Here is a 13,761-nt window from a genome sequence, read left to right on the forward strand (position 1 = left end):
AAAGGGCATCATGAACTACATATTTTTTATTGTGCATATATTTCACACTGAAGGCCAAGAGTATTTCATTTCTGCCTTAATATCCTTAGTACCTAGTAGATTGCCTGGTACTTGGGGAAAGGGAGGGGGATACTGTGATTTCATCAGTGTTGAGAGTTCCCACTGAGGACTCTTATATAAGGAATACATTGGTTCAAGTCCCGCCAGTGACATACTAGCTATATAACCCTGGGTATTTTACTTCACCTCTCAGTGACTCAGGTCTGGAACATAGTGAGTGCTTAATAAATGCTTGCTGAATAGATGAATGAATGAGGAAGTTCCAACTAGATGATAGTATAATAAGCCTAAATGAATTGGGTGATTATTCAAGGGTCCCTTATAGTAGTTCCTATTAAGACTAGTTGACCTCCTTAGCATATACTTACTGGTACACTTAAGCAGGCAATGAGAAGATTTTCCAACCATTTTAAGGGGGAAAATCATGTCAATATCCAATTTTAAAGTCATTTCTTAGTACTTTCCCCATTCTTTTTACATTTCATGGGTACTAGTGAAACATATGGACAATCCATAAATCATTCTTTGCTCTTACTACATTACTAGCCCACCTCCTTTTTTGACCACACATTTGGTGAATGAGATACCTTCTTGAAAATATATTGCAGTCTATTTGTACCTACCAAGCATATTTCAGTTTTCTTACAAAAGCCTTTGATTCTTGGGAGACTGTGGCTTTTCCAATATTCATGAACTTACAATATACCTAGAAAATGTTTGTACCAAAAAGATGTTTTTAGTCAGGGAATAAGTTTGAGTAATTCAAAATACTATGACATTTTCCAAAATTATCCAGCTTTTTGTCTGCTTCCTATTCAATTCTGGGTCAATTTATTTTCCATTCTTATCACCTCCATCCTAAATGTATCAGCTCAATTGGACATACTTCCAACACATCATAGTGTGGACAAGAGATTTTTTTTTATCCATCTATGGGTTTTTTAATGTTTTACTAATACTTTTTATTTTTCATGTGCCTCTTCCTTTACTATAATTTTCTACCAACAAAACACATACCAAAAAACCAGGTAAGAAAAGCAAATCATTGAAATATAGCATATGACAGCTTCTGTAGTGTGCTGTACCTGAAACCCATCACTCCACTATTAAGAGAATTGAAGTATGTTTCACCATTATTCTTCTAGTGACAAGATTAGTCATTACATTGAATTTGAATTTTGATGACTTTCTGTATCTTTGATTTACATTTTGCAGCCTTTATATGTACATATATATATGCACTAAATATATTAAAATATATATATATATATTTATTGTTTTCTCTTGGCAGTTTCTTTACTCCTCAAGAGCTAAATCTTCCAGTGATTCTCCAGTTGCTTCATGTTCTTCACTTCTCATCTTAAAAACAATTAGATCAGTGAATAGAGCAGCAGCCCTGGAGTCAGGAGGACCTAGTTCAAATTCAGCCTCAGACACTTAACATTTACTATCAGTGTGACCTTAGGCAAGTCACTTAACCCCAATTGCCCTGCCCTCCACAAAGCAAAAAAATATATATATATATTGGATCAGCCATACCTAATTCATTATCATTCAGTCCATGTCTAATTATCCTAATGAATGGATACACTGTTGAGGAAGGCAAGATTGAGTGGGGACACTGCATTAGTAACCTAAGAGCAGGAAGAAAAAGAGAAGGAGGTAATTGGGCATCTATTTAGGGCAGAAGAGGGAAGAAGATACTAAGAATAATCAGGAGCTCATGAAAGTGTATAATAAGGAAAGGCAGCACAGACAAACTTTGTAGATTTTTTTTTCCTGGATTCAGTCCCATGTATCTCTTTAAACTCAGGATAGCACAAATGGCTACAGTTTCACTAATTCTCCAGGGATTTTAACTCAAGGTTTATCAAGTATCTACTAGGTGGCAGACAATGTGCTAAGGACAGGTGACACACACACAAAAAAAATTCTCTTCCCTTAAGGAATGTACCTTCTTCTGGAGAAAGAGGAGGAATACACAATATGTTCTAAGATAAGCAAAAGTACTTTGAGGAGAAGAAGACTAAGAAAAGGCTTCCTGCGAAGGTAATACTTAAGGTAGAAGATGGGCAAGAGGGAGGTATGCTAAGCATTCATCCAGAGTGAGTTCCTAGTTCTTCATCTTCCTATGCTATGGCTGAGTTCCTTTAAGATCCCTTATCTTTAAAAGAAGGAAGATGAGAAAACAGGAGCCTATGGAGAAAGGATTCAAGAGACTAGTTAAAAAACAAAAACATCTCTCTTTCCATCTCTGGCTTTCCAGTCTCATAGAGCCAAAAGTTGCTCTCCTATCCCAAGGACCCCTCTACTCCCACTGTCACCATGTGCACACCCCAACTTCAGTTCTCACCCTTGTCAAGAAAGCTTCTATAACTGGACAGCATTTTAATTCTTTTTGTCCTTCTGTTCTTCTAAGAGTCAGTATGGTGCTAGAAAGAATACTAGATTTAAAGTATAAAAAAGCAAGGGTTCTAATCTCCATTTTGCCACTTACTTGTGTGATGTTAGGCAAATCCTTTACTTTCCTAGGCCTCAATTTCCTCATCTGTAAAGTGAAGACCTCTGAGGTCCCTTCCAGCTATCTCTCTACAATCTACAATCATCTATATAATCTATAACCCTATAATATTTCTAATTGTTCTTTTGTAGCTTTTACTAGCTTCCTTTCATTGCAATTTTACATTTGCAGATATGTTTTTTCATTTTATAAAGGTAGTGAGACACTGGGTTACGTTACCAAAAAAAGGTTTCCAATCTTTGCCAAACCTTCAGTCCAGGTAAATAAGGTGATGCAAGAAAGAGGATCATAGAAATATATTGTCCATCAAGTCCAACCAAATGTCTTACCCTTCCCAAGTCAATACATTAGGGCACTGGCAAGTCTCCACATCAAGGGAAGAAGACATTCTGGTTCTCCTATCACAGAAGTGGAAGCAGTCTCCACTGGAACTATTTGCATCCTTACAACTATCAGATATAGACATTTATGCTCTTTCCTTCTGGTGGTGTCCAAGGGTGAAGGCCGCATTTGCCCAGAGCATGGGAATCATGAACTAATCAGGACTGAGAAAAATACCTTCTCCTCTCTTTAAGCCCTGTGGGCCCCCCAAAAATAGACTTTGAGTTTTGGTCTTCTTCCACTTGTCCTCTTCAGTTCCAGGTCCAGGGAATGCAATCTCAGATCTAGGATCCCAAACCACAGCAACCTTGGAGTCAGGATTCTAACTCAAATGTTGCCACTTGAGTGATAGGAAAAACCTGAGGAACTAGGGAATCTGGATACAAAGAAGGTTGGGGAAAAGTGCTTTTAATTTGGAAATTAATGACATTCTTGCTATTTAAGAACTAAGTTAAGCTATAAACCTAATTTCCCTCCCCTCCCCAGAAAACAAGGGTACTATTATTCCCCTAAGAACTAGAGAAAATGTTTGTATGTTTGTTCAAGCTAAACCTTAGAAGCAAACTTTTTCTTTGTAAAAGTTAACCTGATTATTAAGTGGTTCAATGTAACTGGGATGCCTGGACCCCTAAAATTGAGGGAAGATAATGAAAGGTGGCTTAATCCAATGGATGATATTAAAGACCCTCTCTCCCCCCAAAAATCCCTTTAAGAGTACCAAATAACCCTTGGGAAGGGGTGAATAAAATGTAACAGTCCTGATCTTCACACAATGTAGGAGCAGGGTAGCCATTGTTATATCTATAGTAAGACAACTCTCTATAGATAAAAAAAAAAAACTGAGACTGAAAAGAGTTTGTGACGACCACAGTCACATAGCTAGTACATGGCAGAGCTTAGGAGAGAAGGCAAATTTTCATGGCTTCAAGTCCAGTACTCCATCCATTACAGCACATTGCTTCTGCTGTGCCAGGAGAACAGGGTGGGACCAGATTCTGGAACTTGAATCCTGAATCCACCACTTAAATGCTTTAGTTTCCAGGACGGCAGTTGGAAACAGAACATCTCCCCAGTGATCTCCTTGGGAAACCGCAGCTCCTGGGAACATCCAGCTGGTGCTGATCGGGTTTAGAATACTGTTTACCCTAAAGGAGGGAGTCAATGCCTGCTGACTCAAAGTCTCAAAGAAACCCAGTTTTTGCCTTTGCTTAGAATATTCTTTAAATATTTTGGGTGGCCCTAGGTAAAGCTGTGAAGTAGCTAACACCCATCTTTCCTATCTCCCCTACAGTATTTCCCCTTTATCTACACATCAGAACAAATCAGTACCAGGAGCCTGGCCACCTTCTTATCATGAATAAACTTTCCTTATCAGATATGCTATGCCCCTCACTTATCCCAACACAGTCCAAAAGGATAACAAAACAATCTGATAAAAATTGACCTCAGTTTAGTGCCTCATCTGGGCCCACTTTCCAAACTTCATTTGCTGTAGTTGGCTGAGTCTCTAGAAGTTGACTTCTCCCCTCAAGGTATTTAGGGTAACCCTGAGGAGATGACAAGTTCCCACTGATGAACTTCCTATAAATAATCAGCCAGTAGCCTCAATTAGCTTTTGGCAAAGGGTTACTAAGCAGTCATAATAAGAACAGTTATTTCAAATACACAGTTCAAAGCATTCCTCAAACAGGGGTGCATACTTTCTCTTTGCACATATAAGGTACCTCAGTAGAGAAAGCTCGAAATTATTGTAAAATAGTAATAAGGTACACATGTAGGGAACACCTATTTAAAAGAGATCAACGTTCTTTTAGAAACTTTAAATTGCTAACAGAAATTTCAAGTCTAAAATCTCAAGAAAACTGGTGCTTAAATTCAACAAAAAGCAAATTTCTTATTGTTTAGTTGTTTTTAGTCCTGTCCAACTCTTCATGACCCCAATTTGGGGGTTTCTTGGCAAAGATAGTGAAGTGGCTTGCAATTCCATTCTCCAGTTCATTTTACAGATGAGGAAACTAAGACAAACAAAGCTAGTGGATTTTCCTAGGGTCATATAGTTAATAAATGTCAGAAGTCAGATTTGAATTCAGGAAGACAAGTCTTTCTGATTTCAGGCTCAGCACTCTATCCATTGTACCTTTCAGCTGCTCAAATAAATACTACAGGTAGAAAGAAAAGAGGGATAGGTGGCTTAAGCTATTAACAAAATTTAAACTACTTTGAATGTATGAGAAAACAAAGAGAATAGAATCTGGTATTCTAAAAAGCCAAGATCACAATAAATTCCAAAATGACATGCCTGGAAGAGCAGATCCTAATTATCAGTAAAAAGAGGGATTCTATAAAAGAGAAGCATTTGGGACATTTCTCCAAAAGGAACAGAGGTGAGCAACAGATTCTAGGTGTAAATACTTCAAACAAGAGAAACTCAAGCTAAATAATAATTGCCAAGGAAATACTAATCAATAGACTAAATCCTCTCATTATTCTTGGGCAATAAAAAATATATTTAAAAAAAACCCTCAAAAAACAAGTGATAAAGAATAAGTATCTAGAGGCTACAATATTTAAATGGCTAAAGATTCAAGAGATTTTAAAAAAGCAAAGGAAGGGAAGGATGAAGAATTTAATTAAAAGTCTGTGAAAATAAAATCCAAATTCCCTTTTAAGTGATTTTGTGGGAGACAGGTATTAAACCATCAGGAAATAACTTGAGTGGAGAGAAGGGAGGAAGGAAAGAGGAGAAATTCTAGGATGGACCCAGCCTAGGCTTGAGAGAAAAGACAGTGTTTTACTTTTTATCTCAGCCTATCTGGGGAAACATGGGAGAGGATGTATAGAGTAGTGAAAGGGAGGGTACTAGCGGTGGAGAAAGAAAGTACTATCACCTTAGGTTATGATGGTTAAACTACAAAATGTGTTCCTTTCATTGGGAGAGTAATAGAGACCTCATAAGAGGTTTCATTCAAGGGGAGTGGGCATGTAAGGAGGAACTTTTTGCCGTGTAGAGTCTTACTTCCCCATATTGCATGGAGAGGTGAAGGGAAAGGTGAAGAAAATAAGAATTTTTATGGTACCTACTATATGCCAGGCACTAAGCAAAACACTTTTTACAAATATTATCTCATTTGATACTCACAACAACCCTATGAGGTAGGTTCTATTATTATCCCCATTTTATGATTGAGGAAACTTAGGCAAATAGAGGTTAAGTGATTTGCCCAGGGTCACACAAATAGTATCAGAGGCAAAATTTGAATTTGTTTCTCCCCAGCTCCAGGCCCAGTGTTCTATCTATACTGCTGCCTTTATAAGCCTAGGAGGTATATTGACTCCAATGGACATCTAGCATTCAGATTAGGAGAGAGGACATGGGTCCAGAGTTAAGAAACACAAGTCTTGAGATAGTTAAGAGATGAAGTAAAGACAGGCAGAGAGGCTGAGGTGACATGAATCCAGAGGTAAGAAATATTGGATCTTGTAGCCTGGGATACAGAATGATTTCTACATACCACTCTTCCTTTAGGAACCATTATTTCTAGAAGCAAGGTTTATCAGAAGATAGGTCCTTAAACACACACACACACCCACATGCAAATAAATATGAAAAAGGTTAAAAATTACTGAGAACTATTATTCTACTAATAGATAAATAAATCAGAGAAGAGAACGAAGCTTTTAGTTTTCCAAAGTCCATCCTTCTATGAAGGATAGCAAGGAAATAAAGTATATACAAATGTAGTCCTTGAACCAGAAGTTAGATTTCAGCATATCTTTGAAGGAGAAAGCAAGCAATAAAGAGGAGGTAAAATAATGCTTCTTGGGAAATGGTGCCACAAATGGCAGTAACCTATATCAATACATAGATAGATAGATAGATAGATAGATAGATAGATAGATAGATAGATAGATGATAATATACATGGCTAAGAAGCTAGGAGAATTCTGAATTGAATTCTTACTGGGAGAAGGAAGCATAAAGGTGAAAATTAGATAGGTAGAATGGTAGTAGATAGTTGAAAGAGAAGGGAAGGAAGGAAGGAAAAGGGAGAGAGAAAGCAAGAGAGAGGGAGATGAATTAAGAAAACCCATGGAACTTGGAATCAGTCTGTGGTAATCTTTAATCAAATAATCATGGAGACCAAATGATAATTTTAAAGGGAATTTTGAGGTAAGATCAATACAAAATAGTTTAATTGAATAAAACATAAACCTAACAAATTAAATCTTAAATGTGGATATATTAAATTGTCCAGTAAAATCAAAGATATTGTCACAACGGATAAGAAAACAATACATTTTCTTTTTAGTATAGACAAAAAAAAAAAGAAAAAGAAAAAATGCATATGTCTGATATCTTTTCAATGACAGAGTTTTCAGCAGATTGTCAATTCTAGTCACTGAGGAAAGGAGAAATCATTCTAATTTGAAAGAACTTGGTGTAATGGTAATGGGAATTTGAAGGTCTTTCCTGTCCCTTCATAGGTTTAAGTGAATTTGAGGACCTTCCCTGATTTGAAAATATACTCTGCCCCCTAATAGGCTGAATGTGGTCACATGGAGTATATGTGGGAGGTTTGTTCTTCAGGAAGGCTCACACCTTGTTACTTTGTTTTAGGCAGTGGGTAACAAGGATTGTGATGCTCTCTGACTCTGGAGAAAGCTATATACACCCTGATGTGAGGTTTTGCTTTGGGGCTCACTCATGGGGAGAGTTGTATGATTTGGTCAGATGAGAATCTGGGCAGCTGTTGAGCACCCCCTCCCCACCCGGTTTTGAAAACCCAGATGTTGGTGCTTCTTTCTCTGGTAACTAACTAGGTATGGATGTAATGGTCAGACAGCTGGAAGCCCTGTCTGCTGGTCTGTTTCTCTGTAATTTTTGTCTACTTGTAACTTCTCTTTATATTCTCTGAAGTTCAGGGTGCTGACTTTTTCCCTGAACTAGGTAACTGATATATGTTTGATTAAAGCAAGATTGTTAACCCCTTTTGAGTTTCTTTCCTTTAGAAAAGCAACTCAAAAAACCTGTGCTAGCAGCCATCCTGGATATGCTAGGGTGTTTGCTGCTACACTTGGGCAAATAACTAAAAAGAGAAATGTCAAGTTAAGGGGCCATTGTTCATTTTATTTTTTAATAATTTTTTATTAATTTGTTTGTTTACTTTTAGTTTACAAGATTCAATTCCACAATTCCTTGAGTTTCACATTCTGTCTTCCTCTCCCCCCCGACATGACGGCATACAGTCAAGTACAGCATCTGTAAATACTTTGACATTAGACATTAGTCAGGTTATAAAGATGGATTGTATCAGATGGAATGAAAAATGGTAAAGAGGAAATAAAACCAAACAAGAAAAGGAAAAATATCAGGTAGTTTGCTTCAATCTGGATACAAACTCAGCTCTTTCTAGTTCTTTCTCTGAATGTAGACATCTCTCTCCATCATGAGACTTTTGGGATTGACTTATATCACTGCATTGCTGAGAAGAGTCCAGTCTATCAAAGCTGGTCATCACATATACGTTGTGTCTGTAATTGTGTACAAATTTCTCCTGGTTCTACTCTTCTCACTCAGCATCAGTTCATATAAGCTTCTTCAGGTAAATATAAAGTTCATCTGCTCCTCATTTCTTATAGCACAATAGTATTCCAAAACATACATATACCAAAACTTTTTCAGCTATTCCCCAATTAATGGGCACCCCCTCAATTTCCAACTCTTTGCCACTAATGTTTATTTTAATTGTTGGTTTCTATAGTTGTGTATTTTAAATTTAATCATTAGTTGAATAAATATATTTGACTTAAAATATAAGGTTACCACATGTATTGGGATATAGCAACTCTTTATATTGAATTTTTTTTTGTTCTAACAAAAATTAATTAAGGAATATAAGAATTCTTTTTTGAGCTTCATTCATAGTGTAAGTTTTATTTTGAAAGATTCATTTTCAAATCTGCCATCATAATACAATTCAGTAAAAACATAGATAAGTGCTAGATACTTTAACATTTTAAAAAATAAAATCCATGTAGGTAAGATCAGTTTACTATCTGTGATATATTGGAGTCCAGTCATTTTTTAAGCTTAGATACTGACCAAAATAATAGCAAGGGTTTATATAGCACTTTCAGGTTTAAAAAGTTGTGTGTGTGTGTGTGTGTGTGTGTGTGTGTGTGTGTATTATTTGATCCTCACAATGATTCTGTGAAGTAATTGCTATTTTTATCTTCATTTCTACAGAAGAAGAAACAGAGACTGGGAGAGATTATGTAATATACATAGACTTACACAACTACATAAATGTTTGAGACAGGATTTGAACTCAGTTTTTCACAACTCCAATCCCAACCTCTATCTACTGGGTCAACTAGTTCCCACTAACCCTTAATCCCTCTGAGAATAATTCCCATTTACACTGTAATATAACTGGGGTTATATCTTATATGTCCATTATTGTTTTCATGCTGTCTCCCCCGTTACAATGTGAGTTCCTGTTTTTGCCTTCATTTGTACCCCCAGTGCTTGGCATTGTGCCTGGAAAGTAATAAATTCTTTACACATACTTGTTGATTAACTGAGTTCCATTATCTTGGAATAAGAGGCAAAGACTTCCCACTATAGATGCTTATGAATGTTACACAGGAAGAAAAAAAATCCATTGTGTTTTTAACAGGAAAAATTAAGTAGATACCAGTAACTATGGAATATTTAAGAAACAAATAATATTAATAATATCTATCATTTATATAAGCTTTAACATTTGCAAAGCCCTTCATATATTATCTCATTTTATACTCACTACTATCATGGGAGGTAAATGATATAATTATCCCCAATATACAGGGTGTAAGAAGTTAAATGACTTATCCAAGGTCACACAACTGATAAGCTTCAACTCTATCCACTGTATCACCTAACTACCTAGAAAGAAAACTATTAATTCTTAAAAGAAGCCCAAAGTGTTATATTATACTATACCTAATACAAGTATACTATTTTATTCCCTAACACCAAGTATTAATGTCTCTACACATATTACATTAAGTTAGAATGCATTTATCCACCTATGCACAGCAGAAAGATTCACATGCAGTGGTTTGCATGAAGTGCAATCTTTCAAATCAGTTTTATGATTGTTTCTCAGTGCATCCTTTGGCACTGAAAGAGAAATCCCAAAGATGAATTTCATTTTTAATAATCCTTTAAATCACTCGAGAATGATTCTCAAAGCAAAGTCATTCCCCTGCTGGGTCACAATAGTCCTTAACTAATGTTTTCTAATATGTCCAAACAAATCCATCCAACTGGAGCTGAATGGTTGTAGGCTAGGCTTTCTGAAGTCCAAATGACTTTAGCCTCACTTGTAAAAGTTTTACTTCCAAGACTTCTAAATTTCTGTTGGAAATTAAAATGTTGGGAAGAAGCTTAACTCATTATAAAATTGGCAGTGAAAAGCCAAGACAAACATGTCATAAGAACTACCCATCTGGCCTAGCACATTTTCCTTAGCTGGTTTACTAGGTGGCAGAACTCATGCAAATAAATGCCTGTTGATGTTATTTGTGCATCTTCATAGTAAGAGGTCAGCACAAAAGGAGTAATAAATCATAGACCATAGATTTAAAGCTGGAAGGGACTTCATAGGTCAATCAAGGTCAATCCCCTAATTTTACAGATGAGTAAAAAAAAATCTGGTGGGGAGAGGGAAAGAGGTGATGTGGCCTGCTTAAGGTCACAGGTATTGATAGAGGAGACATTAGAACTCAGGGTCATTGACCTCCAGCCAAAATTATTTATATTTTAAGGCTACCTATTCTGGACAAAATAGACTTCTCAAATTTAGAAAAAACAGACAAAAAAAAGTTTCATGAGACTGAAACACATAATTTCAGAGTTGAAAGGGTCTTCAACTTCCATCTAGCTGATCCCATACCTGAAACAAATCCTTCTTACTCCCAAAGTGGAGCATTTGCCCTGTGTGAGTTTTCCATAAAATTGTCTTTTTGGCAAGTGTACATTTGGCATTTGAACAACATGACCAGCCCATTAGAGCTGTATTCTCTGATGTAGAGTTTGAATGCTTGGAAGTTTAGTGCAAGAAAGGACCTCAGTGTCTAGTACAGGGGTGGGGAACTTGTGATCTCGAGACCATATGTGACCGTCTAGGTCCTTGGGTGCAGCCTTTTGACTGAGTCCAAGTTTTACAGCAAAAATCCTTTAATTAAAGAGATTTGTTCTAAGTTTTCAGTCAAAGGGCCGCACTTGAGGACCTAGAGGACCACACATGGCCTCAAGGCCACAGGTTCCCTACCACTGGTCTGGTATCTTATCCTGCCAGTTGATCAGAATCTTCCTAAGACAAATCAAACAGAAAGGATTCAGTTTTCTGGCTTAGTGCTGCTATACTGTTCAGGTTTCACAGGTGGACAATAATGAGGTCAGCACAATGACTCTGTAAACCTTCAGTCTGGATAGTCAGTCTAATACCTCATCTCCCACACTTTCTTTCAGAGCCTCCCAAACTCTGAACTGGCACTGACAATGCATGTATCAACCTCATTATCAACGTGTACATCTCTGGAAAGTATACTGCCAAGGTAAGTGACTTATCCACAGTGTTCAAAATTTCTCCACTTGCTATAACCATTGGTTCCACATATGAGGGTGTGGTGTTGGCTGATGAAGCACTTGCATTTTCTTGGTGTTAATTGTTGGGCCAAAATTAGCACAAGCTAATTAATGCATATTTTGTTGCATCTCAGCTTCAGAGGCTGCATTGAGTGCACAATCATCTGTAAACAGAAAATCATGCCCCAATACTTGCCCCTCTGTAGACTTGGCTCATAGCCTTTTCAAGCTGAAGAATTTACCATCAATGCAATAGCTGACCTTGATGCCAGGTTCATCCTCATTTGAAGGCATTTGACAACATGGCTGAAAACATCATGCTGTAAAGAATGGGAAGAAGCACACAGCTTTTTTTCATGCCAATGGTGACTGGGAAAGTACAAGAGCATTGTCTATTATCCAGAACCTGGGCAATCATGCTGTCATGAAAATTATGTACAACACTGATGAACTTCTCCAGGCAACCAAGTTTTGACATAATTTTCCATAAGCCTTCATGACTGACAGTTTCAAAGGCCTTGGTCAGATCTACAAACGTTATGTACAGACCTCTGTTCTGCTTCTGCCATTTCTCCTGGAGTTGTCATGCAGCAGCACCATACTGACCATTCCTAGGCCATTTCTGAAGTCACACTTGCTCTCAGGTAGATGACCATCTTCCAGGTGGAGGATTGGTCTTTTAAGGAGGACTCTAGCAATAATCTTGCCAAACAATGACTAAGAGAAAGGACCTCCCCACCCCCAACTCCGCCATGATTGTCACAGGACAATCTATTTCCTTTACATTTCTAAAGATGGGCAACAGAGGCCTCCTTAAACTCCTGGGGGATAACCACCTCATGCTATATAACCCAGAATATTTGAGCAATGGACCCCCCACTTTGTAAATCTTGGCTGGAATAGCATCAGCACAGGGTACTCTTCCACACGAAGGAGCCTAATGCCATTCAAAACCTCTTCTTCACTTGGAACCTCAGCTAGGGAGGGATTGACTTTTAACCTGAGGTGAACAATCAATGGTTTGAGCATTGATTAGTGATGGTCTGTTGTGAACACTATGGAAGCATTCAGTCCCTCTGTATAAGATCATGTCTTTATCACTAATCAATGGGCTCCATCAGCAATGAGTAGCTGAGATGCAGCATAGGTCTTGGGCCCATTAATAGCCTTCAGGGCATCATAAAAGTACATTGAATTATTACTATCAGCATAAAACAATTTCATCTGCCTTCTTACTGAGCCAAGAATACTGCATTTCTCTAAGCTTCCCTTATACTTTACTTTTGATGGACTTAAATGCTGCCATTCTAGATATGGATGAACTATTCTGCTGGTAAACCCTGTGGAGTTCTCATTTTTCATTTAGCAACTTCAGAATTTCCGCCTCATTTTTGTCAAATCAGTCTTGATGTTTAAAAGTGTTCTGACCATGATGAGCAAATGCAGTACTCTACACCAAATCTCTGAAAGCTGCCCACTCCTTTTCTGCTCCACTGTTGCCAACTGTGTGTTGGCTCAACTTTCCCTCCAAGTTAGCAACAAACTGTTCCCTCTCAGAGAAGCACTCTAATCTATTGCCATTCATTCTTCTGGGAGTCATTTTGCTGTCATGCTGCCATTTTGTTGAATGTGAATATTTAACTTGGAAAGGATAAGTCTAGGATCAGTCCAGCACTCTGTGTTGCACATTACCTTCATCACTCTCACATCCTGTCTGTCTCTTCTCCTTACAATGATGTAGTTTATCAAATGCAAATGTTTGCTGAAGTTTTATTACATTTATTTAATCAGAAAACAGTGTTGCTGATGAGGTCAAGAGATAACCAAGTCTTCAGTAGTAAATGACCCTTGCTGTTGCTGTTTCCAGCTCCATTCTTCCTAAGAACTCCTTGTCATGTCTGGTAGTCTGAGCCTACTCTAGTACTAAAATCATCCAGAATTATAAGCTATCCTCTTTGGGCACATGATAAAGGTCTCCAGGTCTTCATAAAATTTTTCCTTGCCCTCATCAATGTTCATCACAGTGGGATAATAGGCATCAATGACGATGGCATGGCATTTTCCTGAAAGTGGCAATCACATTGCCATGAGCTTGTCATTCACTCCTTTTGGTAGGCAATGTAATAATTATGTCAATTTTGAAGATCTTCCCTGCCCCTAGGCT

At 37.5% G+C, this 13,761-nt stretch overlaps 1 protein-coding gene across 8 annotated transcripts in view; it reads right to left on the bottom strand.

Annotated features, from left to right (window-relative positions):
- The window catches only part of LOC138145372 (protein FAM9A-like), a 650,020-nt gene that overhangs the window by 66,869 nt on the left and 569,390 nt on the right, over positions 1-13,761 (bottom strand). The gene's annotated exons all lie outside the window — the stretch shown is intronic.

Source organism: Petaurus breviceps, unplaced genomic scaffold (genome assembly GCF_028583685.1).
Source record: "Petaurus breviceps papuanus isolate PSGF00001 unplaced genomic scaffold, PetGlider_PUasm1.0 90734, whole genome shotgun sequence".
Taxonomy (NCBI): Eukaryota; Metazoa; Chordata; class Mammalia; order Diprotodontia; family Petauridae; genus Petaurus; species Petaurus breviceps.